The sequence below is a fragment of the Saimiri boliviensis genome, chromosome 12 (genome assembly GCF_048565385.1).
Source record: "Saimiri boliviensis isolate mSaiBol1 chromosome 12, mSaiBol1.pri, whole genome shotgun sequence".
Classification (NCBI taxonomy): Eukaryota; Metazoa; Chordata; class Mammalia; order Primates; family Cebidae; genus Saimiri; species Saimiri boliviensis.
In genome coordinates, this window is record NC_133460.1 from 52,609,171 (window position 1) to 52,626,960 (window position 17,790).

The 17,790-nt window shown below is 44.6% G+C and overlaps 1 protein-coding gene and 1 pseudogene across 5 annotated transcripts in view; one reads left to right on the plus strand and one right to left on the minus strand.

Moving 5' to 3' along the window:
* The window catches only part of ANXA7 (annexin A7), a 41,058-nt gene extending 30,732 nt beyond the window's left edge, over positions 1–10,326 (minus strand). For 3 of the 5 annotated variants that reach the window (XM_039478031.2, XM_039478032.2, XM_039478036.2), the window contains exon 1: positions 10,242–10,326. The gene's annotated coding sequence lies outside the window, so the exon portion shown is untranslated. The remainder of the gene's footprint in view (positions 1–10,241) is intronic. The other 2 variants (XM_039478034.2, XM_039478035.2) reach the window with 2 other exon arrangements.
* Positions 10,327–12,232: 1,906 nt separating this feature from the next.
* On the plus strand, positions 12,233–13,193 carry LOC104653180 (disks large homolog 4 pseudogene; annotated as a pseudogene).
* Positions 13,194–17,790: the final 4,597 nt, after the last annotated feature.

A 17,790-nucleotide genomic window follows, 5' to 3' on the forward strand; every position in this document is an offset into this window, starting at 1 on the left:
ACTGCACTCCAGCCTGGGTGACCCAGTAAGACTTCATTTAAATTTAAAAAAAAAAAAAAAAATGCTGAGTGGGTCTCCCTGAGGTCAGGAGTTAGAGACCAGCCTGGCCAACATGATGAAACCCTGTTTCTACTGAAAATATAAAAATTAGCCAGTCATGGTGGCATGTGCCTATAATCCCAGCTACTCAGGAGGCTGACGGAGGAGAATTGCTTGAACCCAGGAGGCAGATGTTGCAGTGAGCCGAGATCATGCCACAGCACTCCAGCTTGGGCAATAGAGCGAGACTTTGTATAAAAAAAAAAAAATCTAAAATACTATTAGTGATCAGATGTAATATACCTGACAAATATATCTATATAAAGTCAGTAATCACTTATTTGCCATCTACAAGAAAACACTGCTACAAGTGGAGAGTAAATGAATGATCAAAGGCTTAAACTAGGTTTTTAAAGGTGCCAGACAGAGATTGGCAAGAAAGTAAAACAATGTTATTTGCAAGGCAAAAGTGGGATTAACTATGAGATGGATGATGACCAGAACAGACTGAGAGAAGGAGCAGATTAAGACAGAAGTCAGTCAGGAGGACTTCCGTACTGGTGTAAAAGAAAATACTCATCGTTCTCCACCATGCCACTCTTAACATCCTTTTTCTGTCAACAGCACCACTACTTAAATTACCTAATTCTCCAGTATAGCAAGAAACTCAGTATTTTTCTATCTGTCCTTTGAAATGTCTCCCTGTCATTTCTGTCATATACTTAGACCAAATTTCATCACTTGATGCCTATCTTACTAAAACTGCCTTTTTTTTTTTTTTTTTTTTTGAGTCAGAGTCTCACTCTGTCACTCAGGCTGGAGTGCAGTAGTGCAATCTCGGCTTATTGCAACCTCCACAGTTCAAGTGATTCTCCTGCCTCAGCCTCCCGAATAGCTGGGATTACAGACACCTGCCACCATGCCTGGCTAACTTGTAGTTTTAGCAGAGATGGGGTTTCACCATATTGGTCAGGCTGGTCTTGAACTCCTGATCTTCTGATTGGCCCACCTCAGCCTTCCAAAATGCTAGGATTACAGGCATGAGCCACCTTGCCCAGACAAAACTGCTTCTCTATTTATATTCTTCCTTATACTCCCCCACCCTCCCAATTTCATCACTGTCACTAAACTTTCCTAAAATTCTGCTCTTTCAGCAAATTGCTCTTCAGCTCAAAAATCATGAATGACTACTGCTGTAGTACCAAATGAAAATTAATTGGTCTAACATTCATATCTCCTTAGTACTGGCTCCAATTATTGTTATTATATGTATATATTTTGAGATAGGTTCTTGCTCTATCACCAAGGCTAGAGTGTAGCAGCGTGACATCAGCTCACTGTAGCCTTGACTTCCTGGGCTCAGATGATCGTCTCACCTCAATCTCCTGAATAGTTGGGACTACAGGCACACACCACCACACCTGGCTAATTTTTTGTATTTTTAGTAAAGATGGGGTTTCACCATGCTGCCCAGGCCAGTCTTGAACTTCTGGGTTCACTCCAATCCACCTGCCTCCACCTCCCAAAGTGCTAGGATTACAGGCATAAGCCTCTGCACCCAGCCTCTATTTACCTATTTAATTCACTTCTTACCAACACCTAACCCTCAACATGAAATCTCTACCACTTGAACCATTCCCAGCATTCCTTTGCTTAAGCCATTCTTAACTGACTTGGCCCTCAAGCCTGGGCTTACTCACCCCTCCTGACTTATCTAGCTCAAGTTTTCTCTCTTCCTTCTTTAAACAACGTAGTCAACTAAAATAGTGTTTCTCAATGTTTTCTTTTTGAGATGGAGTCTTGCTCTGTTGCCCAGGCTAGAGTGCAGGAGCACAAATTCAGATCACTGAAGGCTCCACCTTCTGGGTTCTAGCAATTCTCCTGCTTCAGCATCCCAAGTAGCTGAGACTACAGGTGCACACCACCACATCTGGTTACTTTTTGTATTTTTAGTGGAGATGGAGTTTCATCACGTTGGCCAGGCTGGTGTTGAACTCCTGACCAAAAGTGATCCACCTGCCTTGGCCTCCCAAAGTACTGGGATTACGGGGGTGAGCCACGGTGCCCAGCCTCAAACTTTAACAAGAATCCCTAGGGCTCTTGTTAAAATAGAGACTTTAATTCAGTAGCTTCAGGATGCAGCCTGAGATTGTGCATTTCTAAAGCTTTCAGGTGATGTGGATTCTGCAGGTCTGTGATTCACACTTTGATACCAGAATACTTTGGCATTTCTAGATCTACACCTAATTTCTAAATGTTTAAATGTATGTTTTGGCACTTTTCATCAATACAGCTATAAATGATTCATATTTCTTTTCTATCAAGATGCCAAATAAATCCAACTCAAATTTATGAAAGCCATCAGTGTAATATGCACTGTCCTAGGCGCTGATAGAAAGATTGAGAAAAAGTATTCAGCCTTTTGAGTACATAGTATAGGAAAATGAGATAGTAAGTTGTGTCCCTTATGAAAGAAACACAGGATAAAAGCTAAAAATGTGCTGAATTGAGAATAAGTGCACAAAGACTGAATCAAGACTATAAGTCAAGAAACATAAAATGATATGAAAACTGACCCAGTTAATTCTAAAATACTCATTTGGGATCCCAAAGGGCTGGATGTAAAAACAGGGACAGGATAAATTTTTTTTCGCTTTTTTCTTTTCTAAGCCTGGTTGGTATAAGGAGTAAAGGAGGGGCAAAAGCTCTAAAGAATGGTCAGATAGCCTGGGTGCAGTGGCTCATGCCTATAATCCCAAAACTCTGGGAGGCCAAGGTGGGAGGACTGCTTGACTCCAGGAGTTCAAGACCCTCCTGGGCAACACAGTAAGACTCGTCCCAACAAAAAAGTTTTAAAAATTACCCAGTGCAGGCCGGGCGCAGTGGCTCAAGCCTGTAATCCCAGCACTTTGGGAGGCCAAGGCGGGTGGATCACGAGGTCGAGAGATCGAGACCATCCTGGTCAACATGGTGAAACCCCGTCTCTACTAAAAATACAAAAAATTAGCTGGGCATGGTGGCGCGTGCCTGTAATCCCAGCTACTCAGGAGGCTGAGGCAGGAGAATTGCCTGAACCCAGGAGGCAGAGGTTGCGGTGAGCCGAGATCGTGCCATTGCACTCCAGCCTGGGTAACAAGAGTGAAACTCCGTCTCAAAAAAAAAATAAAATAAAAAATAAAAAATAAATAAAAATTACCCAGTGCAGTGGCACACACCTGTAGTCCAAACTATTCAGGAAGCTGAGGTGGGAGAATTGCTTGAGCCCAGGAGGTCCAGGCTGCAGTGAGTCTTGTTTGCATCACTGCACTCCAGCCTGTCTCAAAGGGGGGAGGGGAGGAGAGGAGAGGGTAGTAGGGGAGAGAAGGGAAGGAGGGGAAGGGAGGGAAGGGGAAGGAGGGGAGGGGAGGGGAGGGATGAAGGGGAGAGGAGAGGAGAGGAGGGGAGGGAGGGGAGGGGAGGGGAGGAGGAGGGAGGGAAGGAGAGGAGGGGAGGGAAGGGGAAGGAGGGGAGGGAAGGGGAAGGAGGGGAGGGAAGGGGAAGCAGGGGAGGAGAGGGGAGTGGGGAGAGGGGAAGGAGGGGAGGGGAGGGGAGGGAGGAAGAAAAGGAAAAGAAAGGGGAAAGGAAATGAAAGAGTAAACAGACCAAGGATAAAAGGGTCAGGTCGAAATAAAGGAAAAAAATCTGAAAATAATCATGAGATAAATTAATAGTAATTTGAAAGGCAATAAGCAGTTACAGGACCAAAGACTGCATAAGCAATTTAAATTTTTTTTTTTTTTTTTGAGACAGAGTTTCGCTCTTGTTACCCAGGCTGGAGTGCAATGGCGCGATCTTGGCTCACCGCAACCTCCGCCTCCTGGGTTCAGGCAATTCTCCTGCCTCAGCCTCCTGAGTAGCTGGGATTACAGGCACACGCCACCATGACCAGCTAATTTTTTGTATTTTTAGTAGAGATGGGGTTTCACCATGCTGACAAGGATGGTCTCGATCTCTTGACCTCGTGATCCACCCGCCTCGGCCTCCCAAAGTGCTGGGATTATAGGCTTGAGCCACCGCGCCCGGCTAGCAATTTAAATTTCTAAGTCTCAAAGAATTGTTCCAGTGACAAGACCTATATCTAAATTCTTTAGCTACTATATTAAATCTTACCTTTGAAAGCCTAGAGGAGGCTGGGTGAGGTGGCTCATGCCTGTAATCCCAGCACTTTGGGAGACCAAGGCAGGCAGATCACGAGGTCAGAAGATTAAGACCATCCTGGCCAGAATGGTGAAACCCCATCTCCACTAAAATATAAAAAAATCAGCCAGGCGTGGTGGTGCACGCCTGTAGTTCCAGCTACTCAGGAGGCTGAGGCAGGGGAATCACTTGAACCCGGGAAGCAGAGGTTGTAGTAGTCGAGATTGCACCACTGCACTCCAGCCTAGGTGACAGAACAAGATCCCATCACACACACACACACACACACACACACACACACACACACACAAAAGCCTAGAGGAATTATGTCAACAAGAATGAAAATAAGGCAAAGACTATCTGCATATAATAAAAATTAAAGCAATTTTTTTTTGAGATGGAGTTTTGCTCTTGTTGTCCAGGCTGGAGTGCAATGGCACGATCTCAGCTCACCACAACCTCTGCCTCCCAGGTTCAAGCGATTCTCCTGGCTCAGCCTCCTGAGTAGCTGGGATTACAGGTGTGAACCACCACACCCAGCTAATTTTGTATTTTTAGTAGAGATAGAGTTTCACCATGTTAGTCAGGCTAGTCTCGAACTCCCGACCTCAGGTGATCCGGTCATCTCAAGACTCCCAAAGTGCTGGGATTACAAGAGTGAGCCACCGAGCCTGGCCTAAAGCAATTTTAAGAAAGTGGATTTTGGTACATTTTGAAGAATAACTATATAAAAGACTAGAATGCAATTCCATTTCTAGGAATATATATTATAGAAATACTTGCAAGAGGACAAAATTATATATGTACAAGGCTACTCATTACAGCATTTTTGTAATAGGAAAAAGTTAAAGACCATCTGAACGTCCACCAATAAGGCACAGGTGTCATCCCAGGGATACAGGAATGATTTAACATATCCAAGTCAATAAATGTGATAGATCACATAAAAAGAATTAAAGACAAAAACCACACGATCATCTCAATAGATGCAGAAAAAGCATTCAACAAAATCCAGCACCCCTTTACGATAAAAACTCTCAACAAACTAAGCACAGAAAGGACCTAACTCAAATAATAAAAGCCATATGCAACAAAGCCAACATCATACTGAATGGGGAAAAGTTGAAAGCATTCCCCCTGAGAACAAGAACAGGACAAGGATGCCCACTTTCACCACTCCTATTCAACATTGTTTTGGAAGTACTAGCCAGAACAATTAGTCAAGGGAAAGCTAAAAAAGGGCATCCAAATTGGAAAAAAGGAAGTCAAACTATGACTGTTTGCAGATGATATGACTGTATACCAAGGAAATCCTAAAGACTCCCACAGACTTTTAGATTTGATAAACGAATTCAGTAAAGTCTCAGGTTAGAAAATCAATGTACAAAAATTAGTAGCACTGCTATATATCAACAATGTCCAAGTCGAGAATCAAATAAAGAACTCAATTCCTTTTTTTTCTTTTTTTCAAGACAGAGTTTCACTCTTGTTGCCCAGGCTGGAGCGCAATGTTATCTCAGCTCACTGCAACCTGTGCCTCCCTGGTTCAAGTGATTTTCCTGCCTCAGCCTCCCGAGTTAGGTGGGATTACAGGCATGTGCCACCACGTGCGGCTAATTTTTTATATTTTTAGTAGAGATGGGGTTTCTCCATGTTGGTCAGGCTGGTCTCAAACTCCCAATCTCAGGTGATCCGCCCACCTTGGCCTCCCAAAGTGCTGGGATTATAGGTGTTAGCCACCAAACCTGGCCCTCAATTCCTTTCACAACAGCTACAAAAACAAAAAACAAAAAACATAGAATACCTAGGAATATACTTAACCAAGGAGATGACAGATCTTTACAAGAAGAACTACAAAAGACTGCCAAAAGAAACCATATACAATACAAACAAATGGAAAGTCATCCCATGCTCATGAACTGGAAGAATCAATATTTTGAAAGTGATCATACTGCCCAAAGCAATCTAGAGACTAAATGCAATTCCCATCAAAATACCAACATCATTTTTCACAGAATTAGAACAATCCTAAAATTCTTCCTTTTCCTCCAGACAATCTGGAAACATCACATTACCAGACTTCAAATATACCGCAAGCCTATAGCTACCAGAACAGCATGGTACTGGTATAAAAGTAGGCACATAGACCAATGAAACAGAATAGAGAACCCAGAAATAAAGCCAAATACATATAGACAGCTGCTCTTTAACAAAGCACACAAAAACAAAAACTGGGGAATCAACACCCTATTTAATGAATGATGCTAGGAAAACTGGCTAGCCACATGAAGAATGAAACTGGATCCCTACTGTCACCCTATACAAAAATCAACTCAAGTTGATCAAAGACTTAAATATAACACCTGAAACTATAAAAATTCTACAACACTGGAAAAAGTCTTCTAGGCAGTGGCCTAGGCAAAGAACTCATGACTAAGACTCCAAAAACAAATACAACAAAAACAAAAATAAATAAATGGGACCTAACTAAACTAAAAAGCTTCTGCACAGCAAAAGAAATAATCAACAGAGTAATAAACAACCCTCAGAATAGGAGAAAATATCTGCAAACTATGCATCCAACAAAGGACTAATATCCAGAATCTACAAGAACTCAAATCACAAAGAAAAAAAAATTACATTAAAAAGTGGGCAAAGGACATAGACATTTTTCAAAAGAAGATACACAAATGGCCAACAAACATGAAAAAAATGTTCAACATCATTAATCATCAGGGAAATGCAAACTAACCACAATGAGATACCACCTTGCTCCTACAAGAATGGTCATTATTAAAATATCAAAATACGGCTGGGCACAGTGGCTCACACGTGTAATCCCAGCACTTTGGGAGGCCAAGGTGGATGGATCATCTGAGGTCAGGAGTTCGAGATCAGCCTGACAAACATGGAAAAACCCTGTCTCTACTAAAAATACAAAATTAGCCAGATGTGGTGGCACATGCCTGTAACCTAGATACTTAGGAAGCTGAGACAGGAGAGTCGCTTCAACCCAGGAGGTGGAGGTTGGAGTGAGCTGAGATCAGGCCATTGTACTCCATCCTGGGCAACAAGAGCAAGATTCAGTCTCAAAAATAAAAAAGTCAAAAAATAATAGATGTTGGTGTGGATGTGGGGAAAAGGGACCACTTATTACACTGCTATACAACCTCTACAGAAAACAGTATGGCGACTCCTTAAACAGCTAAAATAGATACATCATCGATCCAGAAATTCCACTGTTGGCTATCTGCCCAATGTAAAGGAAGTCATTATATGAAAAAGACATTTGCACATATATATTTATAGTGCACAATTCACACTTACAAAGATGTGGAACCAACCTAAGTGCCCATCAACTGATGAGTGGATAAAGAAAATGTGGTATTTATACACCATGGAATACTACTCAGCCATTAAAAGGAATGAAATAATGTCTTTTGCAGCAACTTGGATGAAGCTGGAGGCCATTTTTCTAGGTGAAGTAACACAGGAGTAGAAAACAAAAAGCTCTATGTTCTCACTTTATAAGTGGGAGCTAAGCTATGACTATGCAAAGGCATAGGTACGAAGTGCTATAACGAACTTTAGAGACTCAAAAAGGGGAGGGTGAAAGAGAGTTAGGAATAAAAAAACTACCCATTAGGTACAGTGTACATTGCTCAGGTGACTAAAATCTCAGAATTCACCACCATGTAATTCATTCATGTAACAAAACACCACTTGTACTCCAAATGCTACAGAAATTTTATTTTATTTTTTGGAGACAGAGTCTCACTCTGTCACTGTCTAGAGTGCAGTGTCATTATCTCGGCTCACTACAACCTCAGCTTCCCAGGTTCAAGAAATTCTCCTGCCTCAGCCTCCCAAGTAGCTGGGACTACAGGAGCACACCACAACAAACAGCTGATTTTTGTATTTTTAGTAGAAACAGGGTATTGCCATGTTGGCCAGGCTGGTCTCAAACTCCTGATCTCAAGTGATCCACCCACCTCAACCTCCCAAAGTGCTGGGATTACGGGTCTGAGCCACTGTGCCCAGCCGCTGCTGAAATTTTTAAAAAAGGAGGAACAGGTGAAATAGATTATGGAAAGCCATACAAGAAAGTTACGCGGTTATTAAAAATGAGTCAGCTTTTTTGTTTTCTTTACCCATATATGAAACCATCTCTAACACAAATTAGGTGGAAAAAAAAAAAAGCAAAGGGAAAAACTGCATAATCTGCAGCCATATATGTAAAAAATGCACTGATTCTGACCTATAGAGTATTTCTGAAAGGACACTCAAGGAAGTAGGAAACAGTGACTGCTTCCTGGATGAAGAGCTGGGACACAACAGAGGAGACTTACTTTTTTTTTTTTTTTTTTTTTTTTTGAGACGGAGTTTCGCTCTTGTTACCCAGGCTGGAGTGCAATGGCGCGATCTCGGCTCACCGCAACCTCCGCCTCCTGGGTTCAAGCAATTCTCCTGCCTCAGCCTCCTGAGTAGCTGGGATTACAGGCACGTGCCACTATGCCCAGCTAATTTTTTGTATCTTTAGTAGAAACGGGGTTTCACCATGTTGACCAGGATGGTCTCGATCTCTCGACCTCGTGATCCACCCGCCTCGGCCTCCCAAAGTGCTGGGATTACAGGCTTGAGCCACCGCGCCCGGCCGGAGGCTTACTTTTCAATGTACCTTTAGCTCTTTTAGAAATGAGCATATATCACCTATTCAAGAGGCAGATTTTTAAAGTTTTTGTAAAAAGCTAAGTAATGCCCAGAGTAACCAGACAAATTTCTTAACTTTGCCCAAGTGATAAATATATACTGGTGAACCAGAACTACTTTTTTTTTTTCTTCTTCTTCTTTTTTAACATTTTCTGTTAGCAACCACTTTCAAAAAACTAGAAAATCATTCCTGGTTCTCCAAACCATCTCCACCCAGTGAGTCAGTTAGTAAAAGGGCTGGGTCTCACTGTTTCTCATAGATGGCATGAAGCCCAGGAACCCAAGAGGCAGCTGTTGCAAATTTATGGGTGGGGGGAACACACAAAACAGGAAGGGTGACTGAAGATAAGCAACAGCGAATACAACTTTGCAAAACCAGTAGGATAGTTTAAATCAGCGATTTGGAGAAAGAAAGTGGAGGCATGGCTAGTCCTCTGCACCGACAGGTAGGTAGCCACCCACCAGTGAGGACTGAAAGGCAGTCCTCATTGAAAAGGACTGAAAGTTTGCAGTGGCCAAAATTATCACTTCTACCTATTTAGTGCTTGGAACATTTTTCTTGCCTGGAAGGTAACTCATTACACTCATCAACTAATTCAGACACATTTAGCAGATTAGCTGGCTATCAGCTAGCAAAAATTAGGGCATTTAAGGCAGTCGAAGATAGCGTCATTTCTGTCACTTTAGGGTAGACATCAGCCATCTACCTCTGTATCTTGGTTTCCTTGGGCAGTGTTTGCACAGGATAAGGTAATTTCAACACACATTTGCTGCTGGTTGGGGAACAGGAATCAAATCTGGAATGCTATTCTAGAATAGTTTCCAAGAACTGTAAACAAGAGTCAGGGTACAACCTTGGCCTGGTTCACTAAGCACAGTAAAAATTTCCCAAGTTTCCCTAAATTCGCTGTGTCACCGGAAAGTACAGCCACCACCAACCAGCCAGACGGCTTTTAGCACTGCCCGTGCGTTTCCCTACTAGGCCTCCCGCGAGGCGGCTGGGCCACGCTCCGGCCTCAGCCCCTCCACCTGCCCGAGGGCCGGGCGCCACTGGCCCCCGGGATTTCCGTACAAACCGAAGGGCTTCCAGTTTTCCTGCAAGCCGGGCCGGCCGCCTCACCCACGCCACCCCAACACACCCTGGCCGGCAGCCCGGCTCCGAAACGCGCACACCGAGTCGCAGCCATCCGGGAGGTCCACACAGCCCTGCCGCCGCGTCCCACCAGCTCTGGGACGGCGGCACACCGAGCAGGCTGGGGGCGAGACGACAGAGGCGGACGAGGAGTTGGGAAGGGGAGGGGGGCGCCGCGCCTCACCTGACCCCGGCAGCAGCGTCACAGCCAAACCTGGTCGTCTGCAAAATGGAGCCGGGGGCGAGCACAGGGAGGGCGGGGCGTCTCGCGAGCCCGTTAGGATCGCGGCTGCAGCCGGGAACGCCCCCGGGCGGGAGAGGGCGGCGCCGGAAAGGGGCTGTCCCTGAACCCCGCCCCTCGGCTCCACCTGATGGAAAAGACGCTCCCTTTGGGTGGCCCAGCTGATTTTTAATCACATTTCTCTGTCGCAAGGACCCTGCGCCAATCCCTTTTAAGGCTGCCTCAAGTCACCTAGGAAGTTGCAGCACTCCCGGGGGTAGCTGGGGCCCCTTCAGTGGTGGGCGGCAGAGAAGGGCTGAGACTGGGAAGCTGGTACGGCCTCTTTGCCTCTGAAATGCCGTCCTCCAGGTATTTTCTGGGGACAAAGACGGCATTTTTTTTTTTTTTTTTTTTTGAGACGGAGTTTCGCTCTTGTTACCCAGGCTGGAGGGCAATGGCGCGATCTCGGCTCACCGCAACCTCCGCCTCCTGGGTTCAGGCAATTCTCCTGCCTCAGCCTCCTGAGTAGCTCGGATTACAGGCATGTGCCACCATGCCCAGCTAATTTTTTGTATTTTTAGTAGAGACGAGGTTTCACCATGTTGACCAGGATGGTCTCGATCTCTTGACCTCGTGATCCACCCGCCTCGGCCTCCCAAAGTGCTGGGATTACAGGCTTGAGCCACCGCGCCCGGCAAAGACGGCATTTTTTATTAGCCTCCTGTGAAAATAATTAATATTTGTGGGAAATCTTAGTCGGAACTGGAGATGCACTAATCAGAATCACTCCCAAAGGGAGTTGTTAGGTGATTCTAGGCTCCCCTCGTGTGCTAGAGCATTAAACACACATAGTATTAAGTATTTGGGGCAATTACTAGGGTTCAGATCAATATCTTAAACTTATTAAGGAGTTCCTATTCCAGAGCAAAAACCAATCAGCTACATTTTAGAGTGAATTAAGGTAGTTTCTGGGTGTAGTCTCCGGAACAGCAGCATCACCTGGAAACGTGTTAGTAATGCAGATTATTGAACTCCACCTTAGACCTACTGAATCAAACTCCTGGGGTGGTGCCCAGCGATCTGTTTTAATGAGCCTTCCAGGGGGTTCTGATGCGCACTAAAGTTTGCACACCTGATACACATCAACTTATTTATTCCTCCACACACTTTTCTACCCAAAAGCTTCCTCACGGGGGTGGAATAGAATGGATTACGATTTTTTAAAAATTTTATTTATTTATTTATTTTGAGACAGAGTCTCGCTCTGTTGCCAGGCACCAGGCTGGAGTGTAGTGGCACAATCTCGGCTCACTGCAACCTCATCCTCCCGGGTTCAAGCAATTCTCCTGCCTCAAGCCTCCCAAGTAGCTGGGACTACAGGCGCACACCACCACACCCATCTAATTTTTGTATTTTTAGTAGAGACGGGTTTTCACCATGTTGGCCAGGATGGTCTCGATCTCTTGACCTGGTGATCCGCCCACCTCGGCCTCCCAAAGTGCTGGGATTACAGGCTTGAGCCACCTCGCCCGGCCTGGATTACGATTTTAAATGGGAAGAGCAAGCAAAATACATAGCTTCCAAATAGGGGTGTGAAGAGAAAAGTATTTGAGCCAGGTCACTGCCTCATTTAACAATGGTAGACAAAGCTGCACAACCCTTTGGGTGACCAGCATTAATTCCCCGACACCCAACAGTCTGTCTACATGGCAAATAACAGGACTTTCTGTCTTACCTACCCCAGAGACCTCTAGGATTTAAGCATTCCCTGAGAAGACTTACTATTCTTCATTCTACAGAGTTCCCTTGGTGAGCTTGCCCCAAACCCTCCCTCTTGCCTTAATTACCACCATAACAGAATATCAGCCAAATCTCTTATTTCCAGGCCACTTTTCTGAGCTGCAGGAATAGTCCAATAGTCTACCACAACATTTGCCATTTCATCCTTTCGATTCATGCTTTCTTCCTGGCATAAAAGGCATTCCAGGATCAGAGACCCTTTCCTCATGCTTCCTCTGTCTAGAAAACACTGCTCATCTTTTAACAATTATTCATCTAGCGGGGAGGGGGCGTTTGGGGGTCTGGAAACACCTTGGTCCCACAGAGGAGAAATAGGCCAGGCCAATTCTCCCCCTGTGATTGTCAACACAGATATCCTAGAAGCCCTAGGATATGTGAATGGGACCGAGGGAGAGATGGAATATGAGGAGATCACATTGGAGAGGAATAACTCAGGTCTGGGCTTCAGCATCGCAGGTGGCACTGACAACCCACATATCGGTGACAATCCGTCCATTTTCATCACCAAGATCATTCCTGGTGAGGCTGCGGCCCAGGATGGCCGCCTCAGGGTCAACGACAACATCCTGTTTGTAAATGAAGTGGACATGCGTGAGGTGACCCACCCAGCAGCAGTGGAGGCCCTCAAAGAGGCAGGCTCCATCGTTCACCTCTATGTCATGTGCTGGAAGCCCCCGGCTGAGAAGGTCATGGAGATCAAGCTCATCAAGGGGCCCAAAAGTCTTGGCTTCAGCATCGAAGGGGGCATAGGGAACCAGCACATCCCAGGAGATAACAGCATCTATGTAACAAAGATCATCGAAGGGGGTGCTGCCCATAAGGATGGGAGGTTGCAGATTGGAGACAAGATCCTGGTGGTCAACAGCGTGGGGTTGGAGGATGTCATGCATCAAGATGCTGTGGCAGCCCTGAAGAACACTTATGATATTGTCTACCTAAAGGTGGCCAAGCCCAGCAATGCCTACCTGAGTGACAGCTATGCTCCCCCAGACATCACAACCTGTGAGAGCCCTTCAAATGCCAAAGCTCCCCACGACCCATACTGTTTAACCACATGACATGCAGCCCCATGACATCCCTGTAGCTGTCTCTCTTCAGATATTCCCCATGAAATAGCCACAATCGCTGATCCTTGCTGTGGCTGGAGAAGAGATGGAAAAATCAGTTACCATAAGGAACTGAGAAGATTGTCAACGATCTCTCCCCCAGAAGGCACAAAGCCCAGGTGGTTTGATGACTAATTTTATGAAATTCTCAGAAGATAATTTTTCTGCTCTTCCAGAGTACAGGAAAAGATACAAGATTTCACATTTCATTGTATAAGTCCAGTTCGAATGGTCACAAAGATAACATAAAATAAGGAGAGTATAGACCCCTTTTTGCTTCCGAATAGAGATGCAAAAGTTTACAACAATATAGTAGCAAACCAAACGCAGCATATTAAGGGAATAACATAGGATTTGTTTCAGAAAACTAAAGATGGCTAAATATTAAGAAATCTCTTAATATGATTCATATATTAAAAAGTCGGCCAGGCAAAGTGGCTCATGCCTGCAATCCCAGCACTTTGGGAGGCCAAGGGGGGTGGATCATGAGGTCAGGAGATCAAGACTATCCTGACCAAAATGGTGAAACCCTGTCTCTAATAAATATAAATTTAAAAAAATTTATTCATCTAATTAGACTTGTTTCCAAGGTTGCTCATCTCCCTTTTGCTCTGAGAAACTCTTCCTGAGCTGCTTTTTTTGTAATTCAACTAGACCTTTTTTCTTCATTTTTAATTTTTTTTGGAGACAGAGTCTCGCTTTATCGCCCAGGCTGGAGTGCAGTGGCGTGATCTCGGCTCACTGCAACCTCTGCCTCCGGGTTCAAGCAATTCTCATGCCGCAGCCTCCCATGTAGCTGAGATTACAGGCATGTGCCACCACACCCAGCTAATTTTTTGTATTTTTAGTAGAGAAGGGGTTTTGCCATGTTGGCCAGGCTGGTCTCAAACTTCTGGCCTCAAACGATCCACCCACCTCAGCCTTCTAAAGTGTTGGGATTACAGGCATGAGCCATTGCGCCCTGCTTAACATCTCTGAAAGCCATCATGTATTTCAGAGTTCATATGAAGTAAGAGCCATTATGCTTCTAATGTGAACATTCGACTGTGTCACAGTCTGGTTTTTTTGTTTTGTTTTTTTGAGACAGTCTCTCTCTGTTGCCAAGGCTGGAATACAATGGCACCATCTTGGCTCATTGCAACCTCTGCCTCTCGGGTTCAAGCAATTCTGCCTCAGCCTCCCAAGTAGCTGGGATTACAGGTTCACCACCATGGCTATTTTTTTGTGTTTTTAAGAGAGATGGGGGTTTACCATGTTGGCCAGGAGAACTCCTGACCTCAGGTGATCCACCTGCCTCAGCTTTGAGGCTCAAAGCTGAGGCAGGTGGATCACCTGAAGCACTCCCAAAGTACTGGGACACAGGGATGAGACACCACACCCGGCCTGGAGTCCGATATTTAAGTACACATCCTTTTTCTTTTTGTTCCATTAGAATAGTAATTTTGTCCTGACAAGGTATGGAGACATTTTTGGTTGTCACAACTCAGGGAAAGTGGTGGGGTTACTAGCATCTAGTGGGTGAAGGCCAAGGATTCTAAACAAAGTACGTATCCTACAATGCCTACAATGTTGTAGGATGCTGCAAGCATCTTACAGTCCCTACAAAAATAATTATTCAGCCCTAAAATGTCAATAGTGCTGATGTTAAGAAACCCTTAGTTGGGCACGGTGGCTCACACTGGTAATCCCAGCACTTTGGGAGGCTGAGGTGAGCGGATCTCAAGGTCAAGAGATGGAGACCATCCTGGCCAACATGGTGAAACCCTGTCTCTACTAAAAATACAAAAATTAGTTCGGTGTACACCTGAAGTCTCAGCTACTCTGGAGGCTGAGGCAGAAGAATCGCTTGAATATATATATATATATATATATATATATATATATATATATATATTTTTTTTTTTTTTTAGATGGAGTTTCGCTCTTGTTGCCCAGGCTGGAGTGCAATGGCGCGATCTCGGCTCACTGCATCCTCCTGGGTTCAGGCAATTCTCCTGCCTCAGCCTCCTGAGTAGCTGGGATTACAGGCACACGCCACAATGCCCAGCTAATTTTTTGTATTTTTAGTAGAGACGGGGTTTCACCGTGTTGACCAGGATGGTCTCGATCTCGTGTGATCCACCCGCCTTGGCCTCCCAAAGTGCTGGGATTACAGGCTTGAGCCACCGTGCCCGGCTGGCTAATTTTTTTGTATTTCTTTTAGAAAAGGGGTTTCGAGATGTTGCCCATGCTGGTCTCAAACTCCTGAGCTCCAACGATTTGCCTGCCTTGGCCTCCCAAAATGCTGGATTTACGGACGTGAACCATCATGCCCTGCTAAACTTGTTATGGTCTGAATGCTTTGTGCTCCTCCCCGGCCCCTCTCCCCCCACACCTCTCCCCCAACAAATTTACATGTTGAAGTCCTAACTTCTGGCTTTAGGAGGTGGGACCTTTGGGAAATGAATAGGTCATGAGGGTAGAGCCCTCAAGAATGGAATTAGTCCTTGGAAGAGAGGAAAGAGGGGGCTCAGTCACCCCTTCCATCCCTTCCACAATAAGAACATGCCCTTCCCAGACACCAAATCTGCCAGTGCCTTTATCTTGGACTTTCCAGCTTCCAGAAATGTGGAAAATAAATTTCTGATGTTTACAAGCCACACGGTTTGCAGTATTTTGTTACAGCAGCCCAAAGACAATTCTCAATTGTACTGCACTAACATGTCTATTCTATGCCAGTATCACAGTGTCTTTACTACTATTTTATACAGGTTGAGCATTCCTAATCAAAAAATCCTAAATCCAAAAAGCTCCAAAATCCAAAGCTTTCTGAGTACTGAGATCCAAAATGTTCCAAAATCTGAAACTTTTGCAGTGCCGACATAGCACTAAAAGGAAATGTTCACGGGACCATTTCAGGTTTTCAGATTAGGGATACTGAACTGGTAAGTATATAATGATTACAGGTTTTGAAATTGGGGGCCGCGCACAGTGGCTCACGTCTGTAATCTGAGCACTTTGGGAGGCGAAGAAGTGTGGATCTCTTGGGCTCAGGAGTTCAAGACCAGCCTGGGCAACATGGTAAAACCCTGCCTCTACAAAAAATACAAAAATTAGCTGGACATGTTGGCTCGAATTTGTGGTCCCAGCTACTTGGGAGGTGGAGGTGGGAGGATCACTTGAGCCTGAGTCAGGCGAACGTCACAGTGAATCAAGATAGGGTCACTGCACTCCAGTCTGTGCAATGGCTAAAAAACAAATTGGGATGTGTGAGTCCTCCAACTTTGCAAACATTTTCGTTTAACTTCAAGGTTAATTTGGAGTACTTGGCATTATCTCCATTTTACAGATGAAGAAACTAAGGCTTAGAGAAGTTTAGCTTCCCCCGCGATATAAAATTATTTGATGGCTGCCCCAGGATTCATACTCAGATCTACATAAATCCACAATACTCCTATAATCTGATCTCACTCTACCTTTCAGACTTAATTTATTTTAATCCCCTAATATGCCTTCAAATATGCTTTTCTGCCTCCAAACTTCTGGTCCTATTGTTCCTTCCATCTTGAGTGCCCTGTGCTCTGTTTCATAAAATTCTCACTCAGAATATCTTCAATATCATTTAGCAAAATGATCTCTTTTCACTCTATTTCCTTAGCACTATAAGCCTCTCTCATTTCTTACTCCATATTATACCTTGCAATAAAGGTATTCCCATATACATAAATATTATTTCCTTTCCTAGGAATAAACACCATGTCTCATTCACCTTCCAATCTCTCTGAAGCCAAAATACACCTGTAGCATGGCAGGTACTGTCTCTTTTTTTTTTTTTTTTTTTTTTTTTTTTTTTTTTTAGATGGAGTTTCGCTCTTGTTACCCAGGCTGGAGTGCAATGGCGCAATCTCGGCTCACCGCAACCTCCGCCTCCTGGGTTCAGGCAATTCTCCTGCCTCAGCTTCCCGAGTAGCTGGGATTACAGGCATGTGCCACCATGTCCAGCTAATTTTTTGTATTTGTAGTAGAGGTGGGGTTTCACCATGTTGACCAGGATGGTCTTGATCTCTTGACCTCGTGATCCACCTGCCTCAGCCTCCCAAAGTGCTGGGATTACAGGCGTGAGCCACCACACCCAGCTAGGTACTGTCTTGAATGAATATATGAAATTCTTAAATTATCCCTATTAGAGTGGGCAATAGTGTATGTGTGTGTTGGGTTGATGGGCTGTATGTGTGCAAGAGATGGTCATGGCAAGACCGTAGGAATGAATACCTAGAAAATGTCCTAATCCTGAGAGTATGATAAGAAAAGGATATTGACCGGGCACAGTCTCATGCCTGTAATCCCAACACTCCAGGTGGCTGAAGTGGGAGGATTGCTTGAGCCCAGGAGTTTGAGACCAACCAGCCCGGGCAACACAAGGAGACCCTGTCTCTAGAAAAAATAAAAAAATTAGCTGGGCATGGTGGCATGTGCCTGTAAGTCCCAACTACTTAGGAGGATGAGATGGAAGCATACTTGAGCCCAGGAGTTTAAGGCTGCAATGAACTATGATAATGCCATTGCACTCCATCCATGGTGACAGAGCGAGAGTCTCCAAAAAAAAGGGGGAAAAAAAAGAAATAAGA